At 45.3% G+C, this 26299-nt stretch overlaps 3 non-coding genes across 3 annotated transcripts; 2 read left to right on the plus strand and 1 right to left on the minus strand.

Moving 5' to 3' along the window:
• Positions 1-9183: 9183 nt before the first annotated feature.
• Positions 9184-9266, plus strand: trnal-uaa (transfer RNA leucine (anticodon UAA)). The gene has a single exon. It is a non-coding gene; the product is annotated as a tRNA-Leu (tRNA).
• Positions 9267-11694: 2428 nt separating this feature from the next.
• trnaw-cca (transfer RNA tryptophan (anticodon CCA)) lies at positions 11695-11766 on the plus strand. Its single transcript has one exon. It is a non-coding gene; the product is annotated as a tRNA-Trp (tRNA).
• A 7397-nt stretch (positions 11767-19163) lies between these two features.
• On the minus strand, positions 19164-19221 carry LOC148663639 (U7 small nuclear RNA). The gene has a single exon (XR_015939077.1). It is a non-coding gene; the product is annotated as a U7 small nuclear RNA (small nuclear RNA).
• Between the last annotated feature and the right edge of the window lie 7078 nt (positions 19222-26299).

Below are 26299 nucleotides of genomic sequence, written 5' to 3' on the forward strand. Positions count from 1 at the left end.
CTTCAGTTGGACCCTCGTCAACAACCTGAATAGCTTATTCAGAAGCAGCGCTGGACCGGGAACGAACCAGTTTCTTCCCAGGCAAAAGAGTGACTTGAGTGAGGACTCGCGGTCACACTCTGTGCATAGAGACTTTCTATTAGCCAGCTGGACTGCTGGTAGATCCCCTCGGAGCAACGACTGCCCTGCGCGCCGCAGTTAGATTCCTCCGCCCGTCCTACTCCGAGCTGCACCTCGACTGGTTGGCCGGTAGCCAGAGGACGCCGTCACAACGCCCATTGGACAACCGCTGCAACAGAGGCTGCAACAGAGCCTGTCAGCTGGTTTGGTGTTCGTGCCGGGAAACTCCAAATCCAAACACAGTGGATAAGTAAACCCCATGTTCTACATAGCGTCTCGAGAATTCAATTGTACCTCAACACAAGTTGTTTTCAATTTAATTCATGAGTAATGTATTTACTTCCGAGTTTAGAGTAACAGTGGGTAATAACACTGATTAGCGATTTGGTAACCGAACGATATATATTGACATATATTCTCTGTTCTGTATCTCTTTGTGTTTGCATCTCTTCGAGATTATATACCTTGTATATTGATAACCCTCACCGTAAGGTCTGCCGCTCGTATCCAGGCAGACTAGTATATGTTTGGTGCACAGTTATATTAATAAATGTATCCCGTGTATTGAACCCGTGTGTGTGCGTTGTTAGTTGTTCTGATGATTGATTTTCTAAAAGCCCCAACGAACAACCTCGTGATTACAGCTACAATTAATAATTGTCTCAGTAAACCCATCAAACCACTACATTTAATGGCGTCCCTGGGTGGGCGGAGTTAAGAATGAAATGAGAATCAATCGCACAGAATAACTGATATTGCTGTGAGTTCAAGTTCAGCACAGCACCGCGATTTCTATAGGCGAATACCGGGTGTGCTGATAACTGCGCAAAGAAATCCCCCTGTTTTTTAGCGTTTAGTGTAACGTGTGCTGATTGGAAATCCATCTGCTCGGGTGTTTAAATTCCATACTGTATTTTAGTAAAAGGAAAAAAAAGTAATACTCTTAAAGTTTCTCTGACGTAATGACAATGGCTGCTAAAATGTCTGAAAAGGAGTCGCTTATAAGTACTATTTCTAGCGACGACAATCCTGGTTACTGGAGCGGTATCGAAAAGTTGAACTTTGATGATATTGAGAAGCTGCAAGTAGATTTAGTAGCCAAGGTAGCGAACCAGCTTAACACAGGAGGGTCAGTGAACGCAGTTCAGGTCCTATCGAGTTTCGCCTTAAATCTAGCTAAACAGCTGGAACTGTCTTTGTCCGAGCTGACAAAGTTTCAAAAGCTTCAGGGAAAGCTAGAAAGATATAAGGCGGAGCGAGTTGAGTTGTTGGATATAATCAGAGAAAAGAGAGTGAAAAATGAGGAAAGTGAAGACAGACTCAGGGAAGTTTTAGGTAAATTAGATGACCTGTCTGCTAGAGAAACTGCGGCTGAGGTAGCTAGGAGAGACCTGGAAGCGAGCTTGAAAGAAAAAGAAAAAGAAATTGAGAGTTTAAATGAGCTCAGCCAGGAAAGGCAAAAGGAGTTAGATGCTGCCGTACTGGAAGCAAAACAGGCTAGATCCCACTTGCATGCCAGCCCACCTAGCAGCCCAGAGCGCTCACCCAGCGTGCCGGGAGGAGGTTTCTCCCGGCCAGGGTCTGTGGTCGGATCGGCATGGGGGAGATCGCCAAGTCCTGCGCGGGACGCAAGGGCGATTCAATTCAGGCATAGACCCCCTGCTCCTGATCACGGCCGTCCTCCTGCCCGCGGAGAAACCGTAAAAATTAACCTCCACTCCCTGAGGCAGTTAGCCAAAGATGTAGAAAGGTTCGACCTGTCAGTGTCAGGGAATAATGTGGAAACCTACATCGATGAGCTGAGATATACTTTGCAGTTTATGCCCGAAGCGTCCGAACAGGAAAAGGCTATGTTAGTAAGGAAAACTACCAGCCGAGCGGTCCACGAGTGGATGTCTAGACAAGGACCGGAGGTCTGTAATAGCTTTGAGGAGCTGTGTCAGGCAATGATCGGAGAATTTTCGGCTTTTATCGATCCCATAGCTGCCGTGGCCGCTGCGCACCATATTAAGCACGAAAAAGCTGAAGCCCCTCGCGACTACTATGAGAGGCTTAGGCGCACTTATTTTGCAGGGCGGAATGAAGAGGGTTGCGAAGAGAACGTGAATTTCAAAGGTTTATTCATTGCTAATCTGCATCCCTCAGTCAGGAAAATGATTGTGATGCACACACTCAAAAAGCCTGGGGAGCTGAAGTCTCTGCTTCCTCAGAGCGAAAACCTGGTAAAACGGCCGTGTTCACCACTAAAGCCAGCAGGGTTGACGACTCGCCTCAGCTTGAGGGAGCTGAGGTTCCTGAGCCCGCTAAGCCCCGGCGCAAAATAGGCAGGCAGGACCGCACTAAGCGTCAGAGCCGCCGTGAGCGCTACGGGGAAGGCAAGGGCTCAGGCAGAGCCTATCATAAGGCTGGACGAAGGGAGTCGACTGCAGCCCGCTTGGCCCGGCTTGAACAAGCCCTGTGTCATGATATTAGTCCCCCCTCCTTAAGGGTGCTCCAGCCCTTTCACTTAAGACTTTATTCTCTGCACCTGTTTCCCATTCCCAGCCCACCTTAAAAGCCAGGCGCTGACGCTCATCCGGTCTCTGCATCTGATTTCCATATCGTGCGAGTCCGGGACCTGGAAGCGCCTGGTCCCATTAAGGTTTTAACCTCCGTTCCCATTCCCGTTCCTGTTCCAGTTCCCCGTCCCCCGGTTCCGACCCGGCCTTCGTGGCTTTTAATTCCTTCTTCTGATGGATCTTCTGGTTTTGGACTTACCCTTGTGTTTTGGATATTCCCAAAGGACTACTCTCTCGGATTGTTCGCCTCGGCCACACCTTCCCCGTGCACCAGCGCACCTTGGACACGCCCCCCTGTCTTCAGCCCCGTATTCCTGCATGACGTTTCCCTAGTGTTTCCCCACTCCGTCGGACTGTGTCGTCCGCATAGGGTCCGGAAAGAACTGTTCGTTACACCCTGCTTGAGAGATCAGGACAGGGTAAACCTTCCGCACCGAATGCCGGAAGCGTGAATAAGCTGAGGGGGGCCACGCCCCTTCTCACTGGAGGAGGCGGGGATCCACCCAAACCCCTCCCTCAGTCTATCTGATTGGGTGGGAGGGTTCCTGCCTGGAAGAAGGCTGTGACTCTGAGTTGGGCGCTGACCCCGCCCCTGAAGTCAAAGAAAAGACAGGCTTCCAACATTTCTTAGGGAATCTCAGCCAGAAAGGCAAAGCAAGGCGTATTTATATCAAGGTTTCTCTTGAAAACATCTTAGATAGAGAAGCACTGATTGACACTGGGGCTGAAATTAGTTTGATGTCAGCCGATCTACTCAGCGAGCTCAAACGAGTAGCGAAAGGAAAAGGCATCAGACTTAAGGTAGAACCGTGTAAGATAGATATTTCCAGCTATACCCAGGATCATGCCGGGATCACACACCGAGTGTGGGTGGCACTTAGGTTCGGGCCAATGAACGTGGTGCATCCTGTTTACATCTCTAGGTTTAAAACAGAGCCACTACTCATTGGCCAAGACCTGCTTGACAGGCTGGAGCCTCTGGTGGACTGCCAGCGTGGAAAATTGTGGGCTCAGGTCAAAAACCCTAAGCCTGTCGCAAAGCAAAAAGGGGGGTTCAGTGGTTATGCTGTGATCACACAGTGCCCACTGAACACTATAGCTGAGTTGGAAGTTCCTCCTGGTTCCTCTGGACGAGAAATAAATGTCTCTTCTTGCTTTCCAAAACTACAGGGAAGTCGTGCCCTGGCCAAGGTCCCAACAGCCTCCATGCCACAGGAGCGGTGCTCCGAGCAGCCGCCTGATCCACCAGGTAAAGCAAACCCCTTTCACATCCCTAAAGAGGAGCGGATCTCCCCACTTGGTGATGAAAAGGAGCTTTCCCTGTGCACCCTGGCACCCAAGAGGGGTCAGGACCACCACCCTGCAGTGGTGGAAGGGATCCAGATGGCAGGAGAGCAGGTTGGTGATGTAGCCCTCACCCTTAGCTCTGAGAGGTCCTCTATAAGTGAGGATCTGCTTGAGCAGCTGTCACAGGGCCACCGCCAGGTGCCCCTGGTGCAACATTCACAGGTTAGACAGGAGGTCCAGCTGGACACTGGGACTACTGCGCTGTGGACACATCTGATCCCAGATGCCGATTCCCTCTGCTGTGATCCAGGGAACCTGCAGTCAGTCATAACATTATTTCTTACAACTACCAGGTAGTGAGAGAGACCGACCTGATTGTTCCTGCCTCAACGGCAGGGTTTCCAACACACCCAGTCCCCAAGAAGGGACAGGGAATGAAAGCCGAGCCGGTTTTCTTACAGCCACCAGCTCAGTCTGTCAGTCTGAGTCTGACCAACAGTGGTTCAGCCATACTGGAGCTGGATGCTCAAGCCACCCGCCTGCCAGCGCAGGACATCGCAAAGAGGGGTGTCAGAATCCCCGCCTGCACTGACATGGGCCTGGTGGGTGATAGCGAGTTCAAAGACAGTGAACTAGCTATCCCAGTGCTGGGGCAGCTCCCTGAACCCCTAGCGAGGGAAGGGGGGAGCGAGCAGGTGTCCTACACCCACACCCAGTGAACGATTGTAAACATGCCGATAGAGGGATTCCTCAATCAGGAGGGGTGCAGGGTGGACCTGAACAGTGAGAATGGGGTAACAATCCCAGATCACTCAGGTGCTCCAGATGACCACTCAGCCGAGGGTCAGGCATGCTCCACCGCTGCACCGCCCCCTGCAGGGTTCCTAGAGCACAGGCATGAACAAATCAAAAAAGCAGATGCCCTGGAAATGGAGGAGCAGCATCAGCAGCTGCGTCAGATCTCCCCAGATTTCCAGGATGTTGGTGCCCAGGATGCCACATGGCATACTGAGAAAGACACCATGTACACGCTGCGCCAGCTTAGAAAGGCGACAGTCACTCAGAAGGAGATGACTGGGATCAGCCACCCTTAAAAACTTTTGGGAGGACTGATTGCTGCCGCCACTGTTGTGCATTTGCTCTTTTTGGTAGGTTTGTTTGTTACTGGCACTCTCACCCTGACTGCCCCAAGAAGGCAGGTGTCAGAAATGCCAGAGGGTAGTGAAAGACTGTATCAACAGAAGCAGCGACTGGAAAGCCTAGGGAAAACCTTACAGGGCACAATATTAGCAGTAAACCTTCATGCAGCAGTGTTAAATAACACCCTCCACACCGTGGGCAGGATTGTCGACGTGTTACAGTAGGATTATGCTTACGTGCAACAGGTCAGAATGCTGATGCAGGATTTGCTTAGGGAGCTTAGTGCCACAGTAACTAGCCTAGCCATGGGACAGATTCCAACCTACTTGGTTCCACTGTCCTTGGTAGAAGAAGTACTGAGGACCACCACTTCTGAGATGGTGCAGCCAGTGCAAGTACATCTTGCATACAGTCTAGGCAGTGCCATTCCCATACATGTCAACCCCGAAGCCAAGGAAATAGGTTTCCTGTTGAACCTTCCCATCGTGAGTAGCAAGGATATCTATAGACTCAAGTCTATATCGAACGTTGGCTTCTGGAGGGGGGACATGCATGTGAAGTTGACCACCCCACCGCTCGTAGCTTACCAGGAGGATGATCCAAATTTGTACCTTGTTCCAAACCTGGAACTGTGTCAACCAAGGATATCCACTGGGTATGCCCAAGTAAGCCATTCCTTAGGGACACAACTCAGAGGTTGTGTGGTATCAGAAAGGGGGCTGCCACTGAAAAGTGTAAAGCCACAGTGACGAGCAAAAGTGAGGTTAATGAACCCCAGGTTGAGCAGGTGGGAAAGATATGGCTGGTCAGCACACCACAGTTAACTGTTACAAGAACCTATGACAGACATGACACAGCTACCGAAGTGCAGCTACCCAACCAAACAGTTTTTCTACAAGTTTCTGAAGGAGCTATAGTGCATCTCAACGATTTAACACTATATCATCTGGAGTCAGAACTGTATGAAACGGAACTCGAGATTGTAGACGGTTTCAGAGGACACAGCGTTGACTTGGATGAGAGAATCCAAGAGACAGTAAGCCTTGAGGGTGTACAGTTACTCGAATTTGTTCTCAACGACACAAACTTAAAAACTACGCTGGTAGGTCCCAAGCACAGTCGTTGTGGATCCTCTGGGGCGCTGGGAACAGTAAACGTGGTCATCTTGACACTGCTGCTGGGTAGCTGGATCATGGCTGGGGTAATGTGTTGGATGCTGTTCTCTTGTATCAAAGCCTTGCGGGGTAGTTTGAATGAGACAAAGGGGGCAATGGTGTATCACCGAAATCAGGTAACCACTCCCAAACGTCTGCCTGCTGCAGAGCTATCCGATACTGATAGCGAACTGCCGGAAGTTTAAGGTCTAGGGCTAATGATGATGCCCGATGCCTCATTTCTATGTACCTTATAACTGAGAGCAGGTATACGCAATGTTCTTTCCAACACTATTTCCTGTACAAATTCTCGAGAGGTAATGTGAATATTGGGTGGTAGAATCCACCGTGGTACAACAGACATCACTTAACTCTGTTTTTGTTTTGAAGGCAACAACGCCTCAGGACCTCGTGACCTTCAAAAAGGGGGGATATGTAGCAGCAATGCTTGTTAATAAGACAGCATTAAGCGTTGGTATGCTGTCCTAAAGGAGGCCCCATCTCACCCTCCATCTCTGTGGTGCTGCCACAGAGAAAGTATTTATGCAGGCTGATTTAAGATGTTTTCTTTTGATAAGGAACAAGTTCCCAGACGGGGATGCACTTAGCTAAGCCTGGCTATCATGATCAATGGTCATTCATTGGCGCCTATCAGTCTAGGGAGTGCCGAATGGACATCTGGACTGCATTCCTAAGTGTCAAGAGTAAGTGACTTATATCTCATCTTGACCAACCAATCAGGGACTGGCAGGGCGTGGTAATACCACGTGGGTCTCCAATGCCCGCCAAACTCTCAACCAATCAGCACACATCTGGGTCTTGGTCAAAAAGGGAGCGCAAGCTCAGATCGGGGATCTCCTTGGCCATTTTCGCGCATCCTCAGAGACAATCACGTGTCAACTGCTGTTGTCTGCAAAAGGACTTGGACTTTGTTCTAAGTGCGAGGCCGAGGATCCCGTACGTACTCAGAATTCTACCAACGTGAATGCTCCGCTTGATCAACGGCACCCTACAGTTGGACCCTCGTCGACAACCTGAATAGCTTATTCAGAAGCAGCGCTGGACCGGGAACGAACCAGCTTCTTCCCAGGCAAAAGAGTGACTTGTGAGGACTCGCGGTCACACTCTGTGCATAGAGACTTTCTACTAGCCAGCAGGACTCCTGGTAGATCCCCTAGGAGCAACGACTTCCCTGCACGCCGCAGACAGATTCCTCCGCCCGTCCTACTCCGAGCTGCACCTTGACTGGTTGGCCGGTAGCCAGAGGACGCCGACACAATGCCCATTGGACAACCTCTGCAACAGAGGCTGCAACAGAGCCTGTCAGCTGGTTTGGTGTTCATGCCGGGAGATTCCAAATCCATACACAGTGGATAAGTAAACCCCATGTTCTACATTGCGTCTCGAGAATTCAATTGTACCTCAACACAAGTTGTTATCAATTTAATTCATGAGTAATGTATTTACTTCTGAGTTTAGAGTAACAGTGGGTAATAACACTGATTAGCGATTTGGTAACCGAACGATATATATTGACATATATTCTCTGTTGTGTATCTCTTTGTGTTTGCATCTCTTCGAGATTATATACCTTGTATATTGATAACCCTCACAGTAAGGTCTGCCGCTCGTATCCAGGCAGACTAGTATATCTTTGGTGCACAATTTATATTAATAAATGTATCTCGTGTATTGAACCCGTGTGTGTGCGTTGTTAGTTGTTCTGACGATTGATTTTCTAAAAGCTACAACGAACAACCTCGTGATTACTGTTACAATTAATAATTGTCTCAGTAAACCCATCAAACCACTACACTATTGAGCCATGAAGAAGACCCACTTGTCCCAGTGTATTATTACCTGTTGTGTTACTTTCAGAAAATCATAAAAAAATAAAGAAAGAGGCCACAGCCACAGCAATGTTGTATGAGGTTAGGGGCCCTGTCTGGTGTGTAAAACATATGGTTTCAGCAGTGTGGCTGTTGTATTTGAATTACTATTGAGCCATGAAAAAGACCCATCTATCCCAGTGTATACCTGTAGTGTTATCTTCAGAAATTCATAAAAAATAAAGGTTCCACAACCCAAAACAAAGCTGGGAAAAGTCAGAAGACCTGCTTAGTGTGCAAAACACTTACTTGCAGCATTGTGGGTGCTGTGATTTAAATGCTATTGGTTTGTGAACAGAATACCCCTATCCCAGTGCATTGTGCCATATTAAATAAAAGCATGAGAAAAAGAGATTCAGAACGCAAAGCTGTGTCAGTGTTCTGTGTAAAAAATCGGTTTGAACATCATGGGAGCTGTTTTTAATGAGCTGCTGAGTAAAGAATATTTTAATCTTCCTGCTGTCAGTAGTATTGTCAATATAGTTGACCCTTACCTGAATGAAAACAGGGTGTAAAGGAAGGGTTTCAGAAATCAAACAAAGCTTTATTCCTGTGCTTATAGTCTGGGTAATTGGAGACTGCGCTGTTCTGCTTCCTATGGTCATATACGGGTTATTCGCACAAAGCCGTATTGAACAGTATTTCTCGCGTTGTGAACGTCTGTACACAGCAGTCCTCCGGGTTCCAGTAAGTGCGTAATTACGCATTGATGAAAAACCGGAGGTTTAAAAAAAGATAATCCCACTGATAGTTTGATGTAGAGGCTGTGGAAATATCCACAAGTCTTGGTCTTTAAAATGCATTTGGTTTGACGGCGTTCTGTGCTTCCATTGTGAAGATATGGACAAAAGAATATTCGTGCTCGGTCAAAAAAATGTAATAAAAACGAAAAAGTAAAGGCTGAGAAAGCATTCACAATGTATTTTATACACAAAGGAAGTATTCTCGCAACTCTAAGAGGTTTCGTGGTTTAATTTTTTTTTAATTACTGAATCATATTTAAATGTTAAACAACTGAAAAGCATATTGCTGTAGACCAGGATGGCCGAGTGGTTAAGGCGTTGGACTTAAGATCCAATGGACAAATGTCCACGTGGGTTCAATCCCCACTCCTGGTAGTGTTGTAATAAGTTTTAAGTGACAGAACACTTTGATTTACACTCTATTTAAATATGAATTTACTAAATTTCAGTTCAGTTCTCTTCACTCCCACTCCCTGGCATAACTGAGCTCTCACTATCGCATACTGAAGGCTTTACATGCATTAGCTGTGATACAGCTCCCAATAAAGACGGAATCAAACAGTTTGTTCTGTCTCTCATGGTGATCCTCTTCTCGATCCAAATGAAATGTTTAATATGATGCCTCGAGAAAAAAAAGCCTGTAATGATTGATGCCCCATCAAACATTTTGTAACATCCCCGGAAGATTATACAGTAGAATCCTGGTTTGTGGCTTAAATTCAAGGTAAACAAGACCAAGGAAACGAGTTGGAAACTTGATGTCGAACTGGAATTTAAGTACCCGGAATATTTCACTACATTGGGCAATATGTGCCAGAGAGGAACACTTTAAATCCCTTCGATAGCTCAGTTGGTAGCGCGGCTGACTGTATTAGAAACAGTTAGGAATCCTTAAGTCACTGTTTCGACTACAGCTCGAAGAAAGGTGCTTTTGTGAACTTTAATTAAATAGTTAAAATAGCGAATCTTTTTCACTCAGACGTTGATCAAAAGCTCAATAAACGATGAAGCAGAGGCTCTTGTTCCGAATTCAGCTAACATCTGGTTGTCTTGTTTTGGCAAATATCTTATCTTTGAATTAAGGGACTATGCTGTCTGATTTGTAATTCAAAAGTAGATACAAATGTCACTGTTTTCAAAGGATAGGTACTTAATTGGCTTTATGATTTGGTATTGATTTTGTATCATTATATTATTACGTTTGTGCTTTCTGTGTTTTTTATCGTATTGTGAACTTATTTTTTAAACAAATGCTTACAAAGGCAAACACAGCACACATCTGTTTATACCAGCGGTGAATTGTAGATTTTTATTAAGTACAATCTACTGTATTTTTAGAAATAAATGGCATACTGTGCACGATATGTTGCAGAAACACAACCTGATATTTTCATAATTATTATTTTAATCATTTGACAAGTATGAGGTCCCGGATCCAAATCTTCAGTTCTGATTTTTTTTAAAGTGATATCTTCTCTTCCTCTCGTGGAAATCACAAGATGTGAGCAAATGTTTTTTGTTCTTTTTTTTCACGTTGCGATCCAAAGAGCCTCAGACGCACAGTCTGATAGTAACCAAACCAGAATGGATTCTGCTGGGAGCCAGACTGAGCTCATTCTCACTCCCTGTGCTGAAAACAGAATTATCTCTTCCCCGAACATCGTCTACAGCTGCTAGATATTGCTCTGTGTCCTACTGCTCCAGCAATTCCTTTGACCAAAGACAGATCACTTGTGTGCTTTTAAACTTCTTGCCACTACAGGCTCTTTGATGGCTCATGCTGATCGTCCTGTGGATCCAAAAGAAAATATTAAAGCTGATACTGATATTTTCGATTGTAATTTGCATCTAGCTACAACGCCCCTGGAAAAGATAATTTATTAGTTGCGTGCAATCCGAATCTTTTACTTTATGTATGGTAGTGGAAATAGTTTTAAAAATGTTTTCTAAAGAATATTGTATTGCCAGGACCTGCCTTTAGCGCTCAGTAGCGATGACGCTGTTGATATAGATGGAGAAGAAATGTAAGATGAATTGATGATCTAAGCTAAAATAGCCCTAACACGCCTCCTGTAACAGTGTTTGTATTCATAGCAAGTAATATTCTTTTTCAAACCCGAACGTTCCTTTTGCATTGTGTTATGTAACCATTAGCGGTTTCTGTAGCTTCTGAAGAGCGCACTTTTCCAAACTGAAGCCTATGAGAACATTATTCAAGATGCACTATGGCCCAGAATCGTGCATCGGGACAAGGATTAACATCAATTGAAAGTACTCCCAAATAAAATATTTGACCGAAAAATTAAAAGAGTAGGCAAGTATTAAAAAAAAAAACATAACTTCTTGACTTCCAATCTCTTTCCTGGTTCAGGCCATGTAAAATGACATATTCAGTGGACTCATGCCGAGGTTGTGAGTTTAAGCCTCACCTGCAGCAGCCTGGTTTTCTGTCTTGACAGGTAAACAGTGTTTTTTGTTATTTGCTAAATGGAGAGAGGATTCTGTGTTAATTGTGCTCCTCCTGGGAGAGGTCAAGATGAGACGTTCACGAGGCTGGTGGTAAATATCCTGTCCAGGAATATCGGGGCTGTAGGGGGTCAGATCTATAGATGTAGTAAACACATCAGTGGAGACGGTGTGTCTGCTCTCTGTGAGAGAGCCGGGCGGAAAGAATATTCTGTGGTCTGGGAAGAAGAGTCTCTCGTTGGAAGAGCGGCGCTCCTCACAGGAGAGAATGAAAAAAAATCTTTTTCAGGGATGCTGATTGTTCTCTTTGGGGGAATTAAAAGCACTTGTGGCGAGTGACCTCGTGGCGCAATGGTAGCGCGTCTGACTCCAGATCAGAAGGTTGCGTGTTCAAATCACGTCGAGGTCAGCTGAGGAGTTTGCAGGCGCTGCTGGTGCCGAACCCGGAAATTACACCACGCAGTCGGGTTTTATCTGTACACCACATAGGTAATCTGAACGAAGTAACAGCGCAGTACAAAACACCCAATCAGGAGCTTATGCAGCGAATCATCATGAACACGACAAGAGAAAAGGCACATTGCATATCCGCGAAACATCACGCCCGGCTTTAGAGACAGTGACATCAGAGAATGGAAGCTTCAGACCCCTTTTTTGTTACAGGTTCAAGCAAACCTGAAAGTTAGGGAGTGTTTGGTCTCTTTTGTTTGAAAAAGTGTCTGAAGCCTGTAATTATAATTTGCCCTTTTTTAATTGTGGTTGAAATCCACTCCCATGTACCAAGACCTTACAGTATATTCATGTTTACTTAAATGACTAACGCCATTGGACATTAGTTGGTGTTTTTTTTTTTTGTAACGATTTGCTATTTCATGTAGGAAAGAAAGGAACCCAGACCCAACGTTTGCTTTCAGGTGCGGTTCATTTACATAACGGACATCTATTTCTGAGGAGCCTGATTTAAATCACACAACCCCGGTAGAAGTCGAATCGACAATCTAATAAACCGAAATCAGACGCGTTATCCATTAAACCACCAGCCCGTCACGTAAATGAATTGCACCATGGTGAGTTCAGCGCCGCTCCTAGTAATACTCCACCCCCATCTTAAATTTCTACGTGAGAAACGTGTTTTCTACATTTTTATCAGTTTTTAAAAATCATCACTTTTAAGCAGACAAAGCCTTTATGTGTCGCTCTGAATTTCTAATTGATTTAGAATTCCAAGAAAAAAGCGTTTTGTTCCACAACAGTGTGAAATGATCACGTCTTTCACCCTACTTCTCTCTTGTAGTAAAGCAGACCTTGCTGGGTGAGTATTTGTTCTGGTAAATTAGGTCACGGATCATGTTAACTCACTTCTGTTAAACACAACATTTCCTTATGCACGGGAGTGTGTCTTTGTACAGCTGTTATACAAAGGGCTGGTGGTCAGGGACGCGCTTCGGATTGTTTCGATGTAAACATAATCTCCGCTAAAAGCCCTCTTGAACTTTGCAGGAAATGTGCGTGAAACCATTTTCACGTGTGGAATTTTATCTTCAGCTGGCTGTAGTTAGAATGCCTTATACACCCGTTGTGTATCCTTAGCAAAAATGTTTTAAAATTATAACACAGAGTTGTCGGAGAACTCGACAATCATTATTAAATGAGCACAGTACAAATGTACATTGATATTTTTGTTGTATGTACTTTAATTTTAAAAGATATAAACATAACTGTGCTGATATGGATGTTCATTTGAAGGATTTGAGGAATCTATAAAGGATGTCAGAACAACAAAAGAAACATTTGGGCATCTGCATATTTGTAAAGATTAAAGAGCACCCTAAGTGTGAAGTTTGCACATACGAGAGAAGAAATCAGTTTCAATGCACGTCATTAAACTGAGGGTGTGCTTATCAGTCGTGCATTAAACATGTATAGCAGAGGATGGCTTTGATCCATTGATCTTTGGGTTATGGACCCAGCACGCTTCTGCTGCACCACTCAGCTATGTTTAACACAACTGCTTTTGCATCTGAGATGAAAAGTTTCAACGGTAAACGCAGACGTCACTGAGCACTTGGTCTTTTGTAGTACAAATCATCACACGCTGCTCTACATGGGCGTCTTCAAGATCGTTGAGAACCAAAGCTTCTGCCTTCCTGGTTACTGATTCTTTCTTCGTTAATTCCCAAATCTTCAATGAGAATCAGTGAAACGAAAACCAAACACATGTACACACTCGCGTCCTAGCATGAAAGAAAAATGATGGAAGCGTTTGAGAAATAACAAGAGTAGTCTGAACAGCTCCAGCCTATCAACTGCTCTACAAAGTGATCGCTATCTCCACACCCAGTTTATAACACTGAAAATGATTCAGGAAGCACAGCAAGGTTCTAAAAACAGCGGTTGAAAAGCGTCTAGATACATAAAATGACAATTTCTCAAAAGTAAAATCTTCATCTTTTAAATATTGTCATCCATATATTTTCGTTTTCCTCTTTTTTACATAACACGCTTTCGAGAAATAGAGTGTCTTGTAATGAAGGCTGCATTAGAAAATGTGTATCTAAATTTAAATCGGGTTTATTACTTTTGCGTTTTTCAGCTTTCTTAGCGCTTGGGTCTCGATTCAGATATTGCAATGAAAGCAACAGGGGAGTAAGTTTTCCTTTTCTAAATCAAAGGTGATCTGCTCACAAGGAAGTATAAAAACTTCAGCGTTTACTTTTTGAAGACCGCAAATTGTCGAAACACTGTTGCTTCATAAGCTTATAAGTAACGTTTCTGAGCATGCATTGTATTACTCATGCTGTTATTAATAAAAAAAAGCTTAAATTCACATAATGGAATTTGGACGGCTCAAAGTAGTCTATTTCTTGTACAACTTTACTTGCCCGCTGAGTAGAGTTTAAAGCAACTGCAGCAGAAGTAGCAGTAATAGCAACAGCATGGTTAGAGTGTCACAATACACTCTGAAATTATTGCGGCTTCAGATCGTTTTGTTCTGTTGAAGCTACCTACAGGCCCTGAACTGTTGACATTGGCTGTGATCATCTTTTTTCAGGTTTCATGAAATTCTTCACATATTTGAAATATTCCATTCGGGTTCGCCTAATACACGGTGCAACCCGTACCTGCAGCAGAATGCTGTGGCACATGAAGCCGTTTTGTTTATCGGTTGTAAGGATTGAGGAGCGTACTACAAATCGAGCAAGCGAAAAGAAAATTAAACAGGAGTCACTTTTTGGATTGCTAATCCATTGTACTCTGCTCGTCTAGGTTCAAATCCCATCCTTGTCATGGTTAAGGCCTGAGACGTGTGTGTTTTTTCTAAACGGTGTTTGCATTTGTTTCCTCTTCTACTCTTGTACTGGAGCAGTAATATTTCTAGCGGTGGACGAACATGGTATCACAGGCTGACAGCAGGAACACGTGGCCACAAGCTGCAGTACATTGGTTTGGGAACAGCAATAAATTTCCTGTGGAGACAGGTGCGCCGGTATTAATACAGCTCTTTCGAGCGGAAAGAGTAACAAGAACTGACTTAAACTTACCAGTTATGTTTAATAGCTAAAAACACAAAACCAACCTCTTCAGTGGTTGAATCTAAATTACAGAAGCCAATGCTGCCATCAAGGGAAAAAAATATCTTGAGTTATGTAGTTTTGAGACTAAATATCTGACTTTCAGTTTGAAGCGGTACAATGGATTCCAGGTCACATTCGTTCTTAATTCATATATATGAGTGTGATAATGGTTAAAACTGTGTTTACATGAGGTACAAACGGTAACCTTTTCATTCCGAGAAGAAAGTCAGATTGTGCGCATTTCTCAGCACGCACATTGTCAGGAACACTAAACCCACAGTGCCAGCAAACCAATCGACAGCCTGTAGGTACTGCCATTGCAAATGTAAAAGGTTGTTCATACACACATATGATATCGTTGCTATCTCGTAATTAGGAGATAATTTGGTATTTCTTAATTAAGAGAACTCAGGATTTTTTTCCTTGATGGCAACAATGCGCTTCTGCAATAAATCATAGACTCTGCTTTCAAAATAGCTGCACCAGGCACTTGGACACAGATAAACACGGATTTAAAATTCAGGAATATGAATGGTCAATTGCTTACAGTTGGGTTTTTTACGTTTCGTATTTAGCGATTTGTGTATCAATATTTTAACTTATTTTATAACAATCTTTCAATTCATTAAAATGCTAACAATATGTAAAATAAAAACAACAGCACCGTTAAATGCTGGGGAGACAGGTAGTTTTTTTAACAATCAGATTCCAAGCTCTAATGCTGTGTGAGAGTTTACGTAACTTTCCTTTTCTCACATTTTCTGACGACTATTCTAAAGGGGCACCCTGTCAACTGCTAATACTTTTAGAAAATCTGTCTGCGTTTGATTATTGTCGTTTTATTTTTTTTAAAAGTTCAATATTGATCATAACTAAAGAAAATAATGATCACGAACAAAATATGGAGGATGAACTGAATCAGCAGCGAGACATGTCAATCAGGCAGGAGTTGAACCTACAATCTCCTGATGAAAAAGCGTTTTTTAATAAGCTACTGGCCCTGGTCTTATGACTTAACTTCACCATAGTGAACTCAGCGTCACTACTAGTAATACATCACCTCCAGTCCAAAATTTCTAAGCAAAAAAAATACTATATATAATTATACGTATATATAATATATTTAAAAAAGACAAAGGGTTTGTGTGTCGCGCTAAAATTCCGCTTCATTTTGAATGCAATTAAAACCATTTTCTTCCAAGAAATCATTTTTTTCCCCATCCTTCATACTATACATCTCTCTTGTAGTAGTAAAGCATTTTGATTTAAACCAATAAATTAAAGGTTTCATCTATACACTTATACTTACGCTGCAGTGCACCGGAGCCTGATACACGATACCGTCCGGTTTCAGCCTCACAGACACGTCCAGACCCCGCTGAACGATAACCTAATCTGCGTAACCTCTTTGTTCACAGCTCCCTTGACCGCCATCAACAACCATCCACACCAGGCACTTTCCCTTGCAACAGAGCTCGCTGTATCACCTGCAAGTACACAGCCACCACCACACTCATTCAAGGCCCCTCAGGACAATTCCGGATCACCCAGACAGCATCTTGTACCTCCAGCAACCTTATTTACTGTATCTCTTGCAGTAAATGCCCAGCCATCTACATTGGAGAAACAGGAAGGAGACTCGGAGACCGCTTCAGAGAACACGTCAGGGCTGTGAAGATTAAAGATCTCTCCAAGCCCATTGTTTCTCATTTCACCTCTGATGGCCACAACCACTCTAATCTCTCCGTCTGTGTTCTCAAAGACGGTTTTCCGAACTCATACATCAGAAAGACCACTGAAACTAAAATTATTCTGCAGCTAGGATCACACATTCTCCCTTCCCTTAACGACAGACTACTGTTCTTTTAAATTTTCTCCATTCATTGGAAGTTTCATTTCACACCTCTCTGCACCCATTCTGACTTCACACCTCTTGATTGGCCTCTCTTTCTGTCCCCTGCTCCCGCCTCTCACTCCTCCTCCCTCTCAACCTTTGTTCTCCCGCTACTTTACCTTTGCCTACTGCCCTGTCTCTCTTACACCTGAAGAAGGCTCCACGGCCGAAACGTTGTGTTCTCTTTCTTCTTTTTTTCAGCATGGAATAAACCTATAACTTGTTCCTATTTTAATCAAAATAATATTAAGACCTGTATGTATTCAAATAGTATTATCATTATTTATACTTACGATTGCTGAGAAAAACATGACAGTATTTAACCTAAATGGCAAACAACAAATATCAGCAATGCATTGTGGTATATAACCAGAAAAGATGCTGTGTTAGATATGTTTTCAATTTCAATTATATATGCATTTATTAATGCTGTCAATATTATTACGGTTGCAATGTAACCATGGTTAGAATCCCTGCCTGTCATACAGGAGAGTGGGGTTTGATTCTTGACAGGGAGCTAAGGAGCTTTTTCTATGACCTGTTTACAATTTAAACTGTAGTGTGAGACACCTTTCTTCTACAGAAATCTATTTTTTTTAAAAAGGAGATGAATTAGTTATAACAACACAAAACATCAAAGTGAAGTTGCTTTTCAGCAACTCCTTGGCTACATGGGAATTTAGTTTTTTTGACAGCAGGGTAATTTGCAAAATTAAACAAGGAATTGATTCACTCCTGTGGAATACTGTATAAAATGGAAGACAGGTTTGATATGGAAACAACTACACACATTTTAGTTTTTTTTCCAATTGTACTCCCATCAAAGTGACATAAGAAAAGTCATTGTCAGAAGTGGGATATGAAAACAAGCCACCAGGGGAGACCGATGTAATAACGTCACCAGAAATATATTGAAAACAAATGGGCTGTCACTAAGGAAATTCATAGAGAAATACAGGTCCCACCATAAAACACCATAAGGAGTGCAAAACATGTTAAGTTATTTCTGTACTTCATCAGTGTCGGTAAAAGAGGGACTCAAGGACACAAAGACTCTAGTTTGGGATTCAGGCTGAGAAAGGGAAGTGTGACTTTGGACACAGGGCATTGCAGAGAGGAACAAATGGTGCAACGAAACAAAATGCCAAAACCCCAGATTGAACCAGGGACCTTTAGAGCATCAGTCTAAGGCTTTCTCAGCTGAGCTATTCCAACCTCTGTGTACGATCCAACCTCTGCTGTCTGCAGTAGCCTCCCAAAGTTCCAGCATGAGTGCACGAAGAGGAGTGGTAGAGTGTTACTGCAACGTCATTCAGAAGGGGAGTGATCCAGCTCAGCTCTCTGAGGTTTGGTAGATACATCTTCTTCATGAGTAATGTAGGATCAACTTCTTCAGGCTGGAGGAAGGGCTTGCATTTCGGCAGTAGTAACTGACTGAGTAGTGACTTCTAGGACCTGGTCTTATCAGAAATTTAGGAAGCAGAAGAATGACTATCTGAAAGGTGACATGATCTGCTGGCTGTTTGATGTGATGTGATGTGATCTGATGAATGACACAGGAAATTCGAATTCTTGCAATAAGACAAAACAAGATCCATAAAACACTGGCAGGAGTGCAAAATGTGAGAAGATAAAAAGACACCTGTTTCTGCCCAATTTCAAACAGGGGATCTTGCGCATGTGTGATGAACGTGATAATCACAATATTACAGAAATTACAGCAGCATTGAACATAGCAAGACGTAAAAGATTGTTAATTCCCTTCAAATACTCACAGTGTGTTTATTCTGCTGTATTAATTTACTGTGCTCATCCGGCAGTAACAAACCTGTTATCTACACACTGCTCCCAGAGCTGGATAGGTGACTCCACATTTCTGCAAAAGAGGAAGTCAGACTACAGAAATGGAGAAAATCTCCTCTTCAGAATGTGGAAATATATTCCTGAGAGAAGTCCTTTCTCGAAGTTCAACACTCTCTGCAAGTCACCCATTCCCACCTTGTGCAGTGTAGTGGTTATCACATTCTCTTAACACACCAAAGGGTTTCAGTTTGAAAGCGGGCGAAAACAAGTGATCACTTTTTGCACATTTGTCACTGCTGACGTTGCTTTATGGGTCTATTTTCTATACTGTGCTGATCAATTGGAAATCAAATGGCAAAAAAGACCCGTTCCCACACCTAAGGTCAAATATTAGGAATCAAAACTGCTCGAGTGTATGGAAGCACACAGCTTTATTAAGATTTCCAAGTGCAAGATCTTTTTATTCATAAAAGACCCTATTTATGTTGTATGAGAAATATTAATATTAATACAGAATCTTTTTTCACCAAAAAAATGGACTTCCTGACTTTAGAAAGCCTTCTTAACAAATACTAAAAGAGCAAAAATTCCATTTGGTAAATGAAATGAAAACACATACACATACTGTCAACTGGTAATCACCACTTATCATAAAAAAATAAGTAGCAATACACAGTAGGGGTCCCTTGGGTGCAAGTTAAATCCATGCAAGAAGGGGGTTTAGTGTTGTATTTCCAAATCAGATATGCAAATGAGAGATCTGGCCCAGCCAATCTCAAAGCTCCCTTGGTCTGGAATGGAGCTGCTCCCCTCTTCTAGTTATTCACACTGGAATTAGGTTACATATTAGCACATTTCATCTAACAGGTACTCCAGAAACAAAAACATAAACAAATGACCTGGAATGTGACCACACCTATTAGAATGTAGTTCAACAGATAACTTGTAAACCTTGTCATAAGATTTTTTGTTCTACAAAATATACTTTATTCCGCAAAATAAACATCTCAAAAGAAACATCTCACACATATTAACACTCCATGTAATAAAAAACAACGGCGTAACAGAGATTGATTGTCCGTTATCAATCTTTGCAAGTGGGGGCGGATTTGCGCAATTAAGAGAGTCCCTCCAAACCTACCACTCGCTATTGTCCTTTAATCCTTGTATAGGGCCCAAAGTCCTTTCCAGTGCTCCCTCGCCGTGGGGAAACCCCATTTGGCGACTAGGCGCTTCGTCCTCCTCCTGAGGTCCGATGGGCTCCCGCAGCGCCCGACTGAGGTTGCAGTAGAAGATGCAGTCGAGTTTCATCTCGACCCCCTTCCTCGACCGGCTGACACATCCGGTTTCTCGTGATGTACTCGTACTTCCCGCCCCAGACGAAGCCGAAGATCATCCCTTGCAGCGCTCGTCTGAGTCTGGCCGGCAGCGGGTGCACCACCGCCAGGTAAACCAAAGCCGGCAGGATGTCTGCTTTCAACACCATCACTTTCCCTGTGTAGGACAGCGACCGCGTTTTCCACAGACCCAGCTTCGCGTTCACCTTGGCGATCCTCTCGGTCCAGTTGTTGGTCTCGTTGTCCTGGCTCTGGAAGGAAACCCCCAGTATTTTGAGGGGCTCCATGCAGAGCTCGAGACCCTCCGGCGCCGTCGTCCTGTGCTTCCAGGGCCCGAAGAACTTCAGTTTGCTCTTTCAGTGGTTGAGTTTCGACCCCGAGGCTCTGGAGTATTGCTCCATGACCTGCAGGGCTCTCCTCAACCCCCTGTCCGACCTCAGGAACAGCGTTGTGTCCTCGGCGTACTGGGAGATCTTCAGGGTTTCCCCCACGCCTCCCGGTATCTCCAGGCCGTCGATGACAGGGTCCCGTCTCACCGTCTCTGCTAAGGGCTCTTGAAGAGCAGGGAGATGATGCCCTCCCTCATGGTGTCTCCGAGTTTCCCCAGGCGGAAGATCTCCTGTGCCACTTCCACCAGATCTGCCGCCAGGGTGTCCCAGAAGCAGGTGTAGAATTCCTTGGGGAGTCCGTCCGGCCCCGGCACCTTGCCATTCTCCATGGACAAGAGCGCCGCCTTCAGCTCCTCGGCCGCGATCGGACCCTCCAAGTCCTCCCTCACCTCCTCCGGTACTCGTGCCTTCAGCTCTTCCAGAAAAGCATCGCCTGCCTCCACCTCCGTCTGCTTTTCTGAAAAGAGCTCTGTGTAGAAAGCGGTGGCTGCTTCTACCTTGTCGCTCTCGTCCAGCACTTCCTCTCCATCTCCCCGTCTCAGGCCGTGGATCACCCTCTTTTTCTGAGCTCCTCGGACCTGATTGAGTTTGCGGAGCCTCTCCTTCAGGTCCCGTGCCCGGGCTGAATTGAAGGCTCCTCCCCCGTTAGCCGAGCTGTACTCCTCCTCTAGTTGTCTCTGGAGTCGTGCAGCTTCCTTCCTCTCCCTTGCCGCCTTCCATCTACAGTACGTCTGCGCCAGGGTTTGGTTCCTGTCTTTCACCGACTCCCACCATTCCACCATGGAGCTGTAGCCGTCTCTCAGATCGACCCAGCTCGCGTAGTCTTTACGGAACAGTGCCTTGAAGTCGTCTTCCTCCAGTATCTCCCGGTTCAGCTTCCAGTACCCACGACCGAATGCCGGCAGGTTGGTGTTAACCACCACCGTCAAGCGCTTGTGGCTGGAATACCACTCCGGGGACACCGTCGCCGACTCCAGGGAGCAGGTCGTGTGCAGAAAGATGTAGTCCAGGCGGCTGCACACTCCCCGGGAGTTTTTCCATGTCGTTCCGGCGTCGTTAGGGCGGCACCGTCTGAAACCGTCTACCAGGGAGAACTGCTTGAGTAGCGACTCCAGCTCTGCCGAGCTAGCGTCGCTCCCCTTCTCCCGGTCGACGTTGAAGTCCCCGCCAAGCACCACCTGTCTGTTGGTGGTGCAGCAGCTGGCCAGGTCAGCAAACACTTCCTTCCGGATAGAGGGTTCCGTCGGAGCATAGACGTTAATTGCTCTCAACTTCTGCCCCCTCCAGTCGATGTCTGCGACCAGGATCCGGCCCTGCACCACCGAGAAGGAGGAAACCAGCGTCATCTCTGGGTTTCTGAGGAGGATTCTCACTCCAGAAGAGTGGACCCCTCCTACGCTCCAGCATGATTCTCCCTTCGTCCATTCCCTGGTGAATGTCAGCATGTCGCTTTCATCCTTCAGGTGGACCTCCTGTAAGAAACAAACTGAGAAAGACTTTGAGACCAGATCATGAAAGACTCCCCATCTTTTCACCGGGTCTCTTAGCCCTCTCACGTTAGTTGTTAGAAAGGTAAGATTCACAATCATGATTAAACAAGTGAAAGTTGAACCTCCTCTCTTTGTGCTTACAGTGGAAAACTTGGGAGTCTACATCTGGGCACTGTTTAGCCTAGATGTAACTCCTCTCGTTCGGGTCCTGGGGGGAATATGCTGGGCTCCCTCCAGGTCTCGCTGGGGACTGAAAGGTAAACATGCTGGACAGGTCCAGCCCTACCATCAGTCCCAGCTCCAGGGCAGCTTCAAAGTAATCTTGTCTTCCTCGAGGATACTCTCCGCCACCGCTTCGGGAAGGCTTTTTTCTTCCCTTTCTCCAGGAGTTTCGGGGACCTCCAGTTGCTCCTGGGCCTTGGGGGAGGGGGGCTCCACTTCCTGGGCTGCCTCTTCCTGTTGTTCCTGGGCCTCAGGGGAGGGGGTTCCGACTTCCTGGGCTGCCTCTTCCTGTTGTCCCTGGGCCTCGGGGGAGGGGGTAACCTCTTCCTGGGCTGCCTCCTCCTGTTGTCCGTGGGACTCGGGGGAGGGGGGTTCCGTTTCCTGGGCTGTCACTTCCTGTCATCTTTGGGCCTCAGGGGGGGGGTTTCCATTTCCTGGGCTGCCTCCTCCGGTTGTTCCTGGGCTTCGGGGGAAGAAAGTTCCGTTTCCTCCAGGACGAGGAAACGGTTCTCCCTTACCACTGTAGGAAAACCGGCTCAGGGACGCCAAATATGTAAGAAAACCGGCTCAGGGACGCCAAATATGTAATCATAGTGGCTCTCTGAAGGCACCAGTTCTGTAGGGTTTGGGAATTTACTGAGACAATTATTAATTGTACCAGTAAATCACAAAGTTGATTCTTTTGATGGCTTTAGAATCCAACCATGCGACATAACTCAAACAACGCACACACACAGGTACTAATACACGAGGATACATTTATTAATACATAAAATATGCATGTAAACCTAACAGATCTTATCGAGGGGGTTATCAGAATACAAAAGATATATATTCAGTCAGTTACGAAGTGTTACACATATCAAGAGGACATACATTCAGTATATCATTCATTAAGACCGTTTCGTAAAGTGAACTTGGTTACAACTTCTACATTAGATACTCAAAACAAGAACATAACTCTTAGGAATTAAATTGATATCAACTGGTTGGGATTACAATTGAATTCTCGAACAGTAATGCAGTGAAGTTGAATACTCATCCAATCTCTGGGGATTCAGATCTCCTGCGGGCACAGAGAAACAGTTGCAGGCTGTTGCTGTCCAATCCACGCTCTCTGGCTCGGTGCCAGGCTGTGCTGTGCGGCTTGCGACACTTCTTTAAGCAGGGAGTGGCAGGGGTGGGATGTCAGGGCCTGACGATACTACTTTACACAGTTAGTGGTGGGGGTGGGATGTCAGGGCCATACGACACTTCTTTACGCAGAGAGTGGCAGGGCTTGACAACACTGCTTTATGCAAAAAATGGAGGGGTGGGTGTCAGGGCTTTATGACAGTGCTTTCCGCAGAGAGTGGTGGGGGTGTGATGTCAGGGCCATACAGCAGTGCTTTACACAGAGAATGGTGGGGGTGGGATATCAGGGCCTGACAACACAGCTTAACGCAGAGTGTGGAGGGGTGGGTGTCAGGGTTATACGGCAGTGCTTTACGCAGAGAGTGGTGGGGGTGTGATGTCAGGGCCATACGACAGTGCTTTACACAGAGAGTGGCAGGGGAGGGATGTCAGGGCTTGACAACACTGCTTTATGTAGAGAGTGGAGGGGAGGGTTTCAGGGCCATAAGACACTGCTTTATGCAGAGAGTGGCGGGAGTGGGATGTCAGGCCCTGACGATACTACTTTACGTAGACAGTGGCGGGGGTGGGATGTCAGGGCCTGACAACACTGCTTTATTCAAAGAGTGGAGGGGTGGGTGTCAGGGCTATATGACAGTGCTTAATGCAGAGAGTGGAGGGTTGGGTGCCCGGGCTATACGACAGTGCTTTCCGCAGAGAGTGGTGGGGGTGTGATGTCAGGGCCATACGACACTTCTTTACGCAGGGAGTGGCAGGGGCGGGATGTCAGGGCCTGACGATACTTATTTACGCAGAGAGTGGCAGGGGTGGGATGTCAAGGCCTGAAGATACTGCTTTTCGCAGAGAGCGGAGGAGGTGGGATACGACCTCTCAGTGGGGCCAGCAGGGGGCACTCACCCTGCGGTCTGTGTGGGTCTTAATGCCCCAGTGTAGTGATGGGGGACACGATCTGGCCCACCAGCGACGAGCAGCTTACCAGATCTAGACAAAGGGGGCAACTCTTAGTATGAGCTTAGTCACACATCGCAGCGATTAAAAAAACAAAACAAACATGTTATGTCTGTTACTAACGACTTTTTTTCCTACATTGAAAGTCTCTTTCCCGGGTGATTTTCTAGCGCGACTGACTCTTCATTTCTCCTCAGTGTCTCATCGCGGGCGGATTTGAAACAGACCACAGAAGGTGGTCACACACTATATTATTATTGAGAGACAGGCTCACTGTACCTCAGGCTGGGACATTAGATCACACTGTATTATTATTATTATTAATATTATTGAGAGTCTGGCTCACTGTTCCCCAGGCTGGGACAGGAGATCCCACACTGTATTATTATTATTGAGAGACAGGCTTACTCTCTGTTCCTCAAGCTGAGACAGGACATCACATACTGTATTATTATTGATTGACAGGCTCACTGTTCCTCAGGCTGGGACAGGAGATCACACACTGTATTATTATTATTGAGAGACAAGCTCACTGTCTGTTCCTCAGGCTGGGACAGAGGATCACACACTGTATTATTATTATTTAGAGACAGGCTCACTGTCTGTTCCTCAGAGTTGGACAGGAGATCCCACACTGAATTATTATTATAGAGAGACAGGCTCACTGTATGTTCCCCAGGCTGGGTCAGGAGCTCACACAGTATTATTATAATAATTGAGAGACAGTCTCACTGTCTGTTCCTCAGTCTGGGACAGGAGATCACACACTGTATTATTATTATTGAGAGACAGGCTCACTGTCTGTTCCCCAGGCTGGGACAGGAGATAACACTGTATTATTATTGAGAGACAAACTCACTGTCTGTTCCTCAGGCTGGGACAGTAGATCACACTGTATTATTATTATTGAGAGTCTGGCTCACTGTTCCCCAGGCTGGGACAGGAGATCCCACACTGTATTATTATTATTTAGAGACAGACTCACTGTCTTTTCCTCGGTCTGGGACAGATGGTCACACACTGTATTATTATTGAGACAGGCTCACTGTCTGTTCCTCAATCTGGGACAGTAGATCACATTGTATTATTATTATTAATATTATTGAGAGTCTGGCACACTGTTCCCCAGGCTGGGACAGGAGATCCCACACTGTATTATTATTATTTTGAGACAGGCTCACTATTTGTTCCTCAGGCTGGGACAGGAGATCACATACTGCATTATTATTATTGAGAGACAGGCTTACTCTCTGTTCCTCAGGCTGGGACAGAGGATCACACACTGTATTATTATAGTGAGACAGGCTCACTGTATATTCCCCAGGCTGGGACAGGAGGTCATACATTATATTATTATTATAGAGAGACAGGCTCACTGTATGTTCCACAAGCTGAGACAGGAATTCACACTGTATTATTATTATTGAGAGACAGGCTCACTGTCTGTTCCTCAGGCTGGGACAGAGGATCACACACTGTATTATTATTGAGAGACAGGCTCACTCTCTGTTCCTCAGGCTGGGATAGGAGATCACAAATTGGCTTGTTATTGAGAGGCAGGCTCACTGTCTGTTCCTCAGGCTGGGACAGGAGATCACACACTGTATTATTATAGTGAGACAGGCTCACTGTATATTCCCCAGGCTGGGACAGGAGGTCATACATTATATTATTATTATAGAGAGACAGGCTCACTGTATGTTCCACAAGTTGAGACAGGAATTCACACTGTATTATTATTATTGAGAGACAGGCTCACTGTCTGTTCCTCAGGCTGGGACAGAGGATCACACACTGTATTATTATTATTGAGAGACAGGCTCACTGTCTGTTTCTCAGGCTGGGACAGGAGATCACACACTGTATTATTATTATTGACAGATAGGCTGACTGTCTGTTCCTCAGAATGGGACAGGAGATCACACACTGTATTACTATTATTGACAGATAGGCTCACTGTGTCTTCGCTTGGGCTTGACCAGGAGATCACACACTGGATTATTATTATTGAGAGACAGGCTCACAGTCTGTTCCTCAGGCTGGGACAGGAAATCACACACTCTATTATTATTATTGAGAGACAGGCTCACTGTCTATTCGTCAGGCTAGGGTAGGATATCACACACTGTATTATTAGTATTGAGAGAAAG

The sequence above is a fragment of the Lepisosteus platostomus genome, chromosome 5 (assembly GCF_059453375.1).
Source record: "Lepisosteus platostomus isolate fLepPlt1 chromosome 5, fLepPlt1.hap1, whole genome shotgun sequence".
In the NCBI taxonomy this organism is placed as follows: Eukaryota; Metazoa; Chordata; class Actinopteri; order Semionotiformes; family Lepisosteidae; genus Lepisosteus; species Lepisosteus platostomus.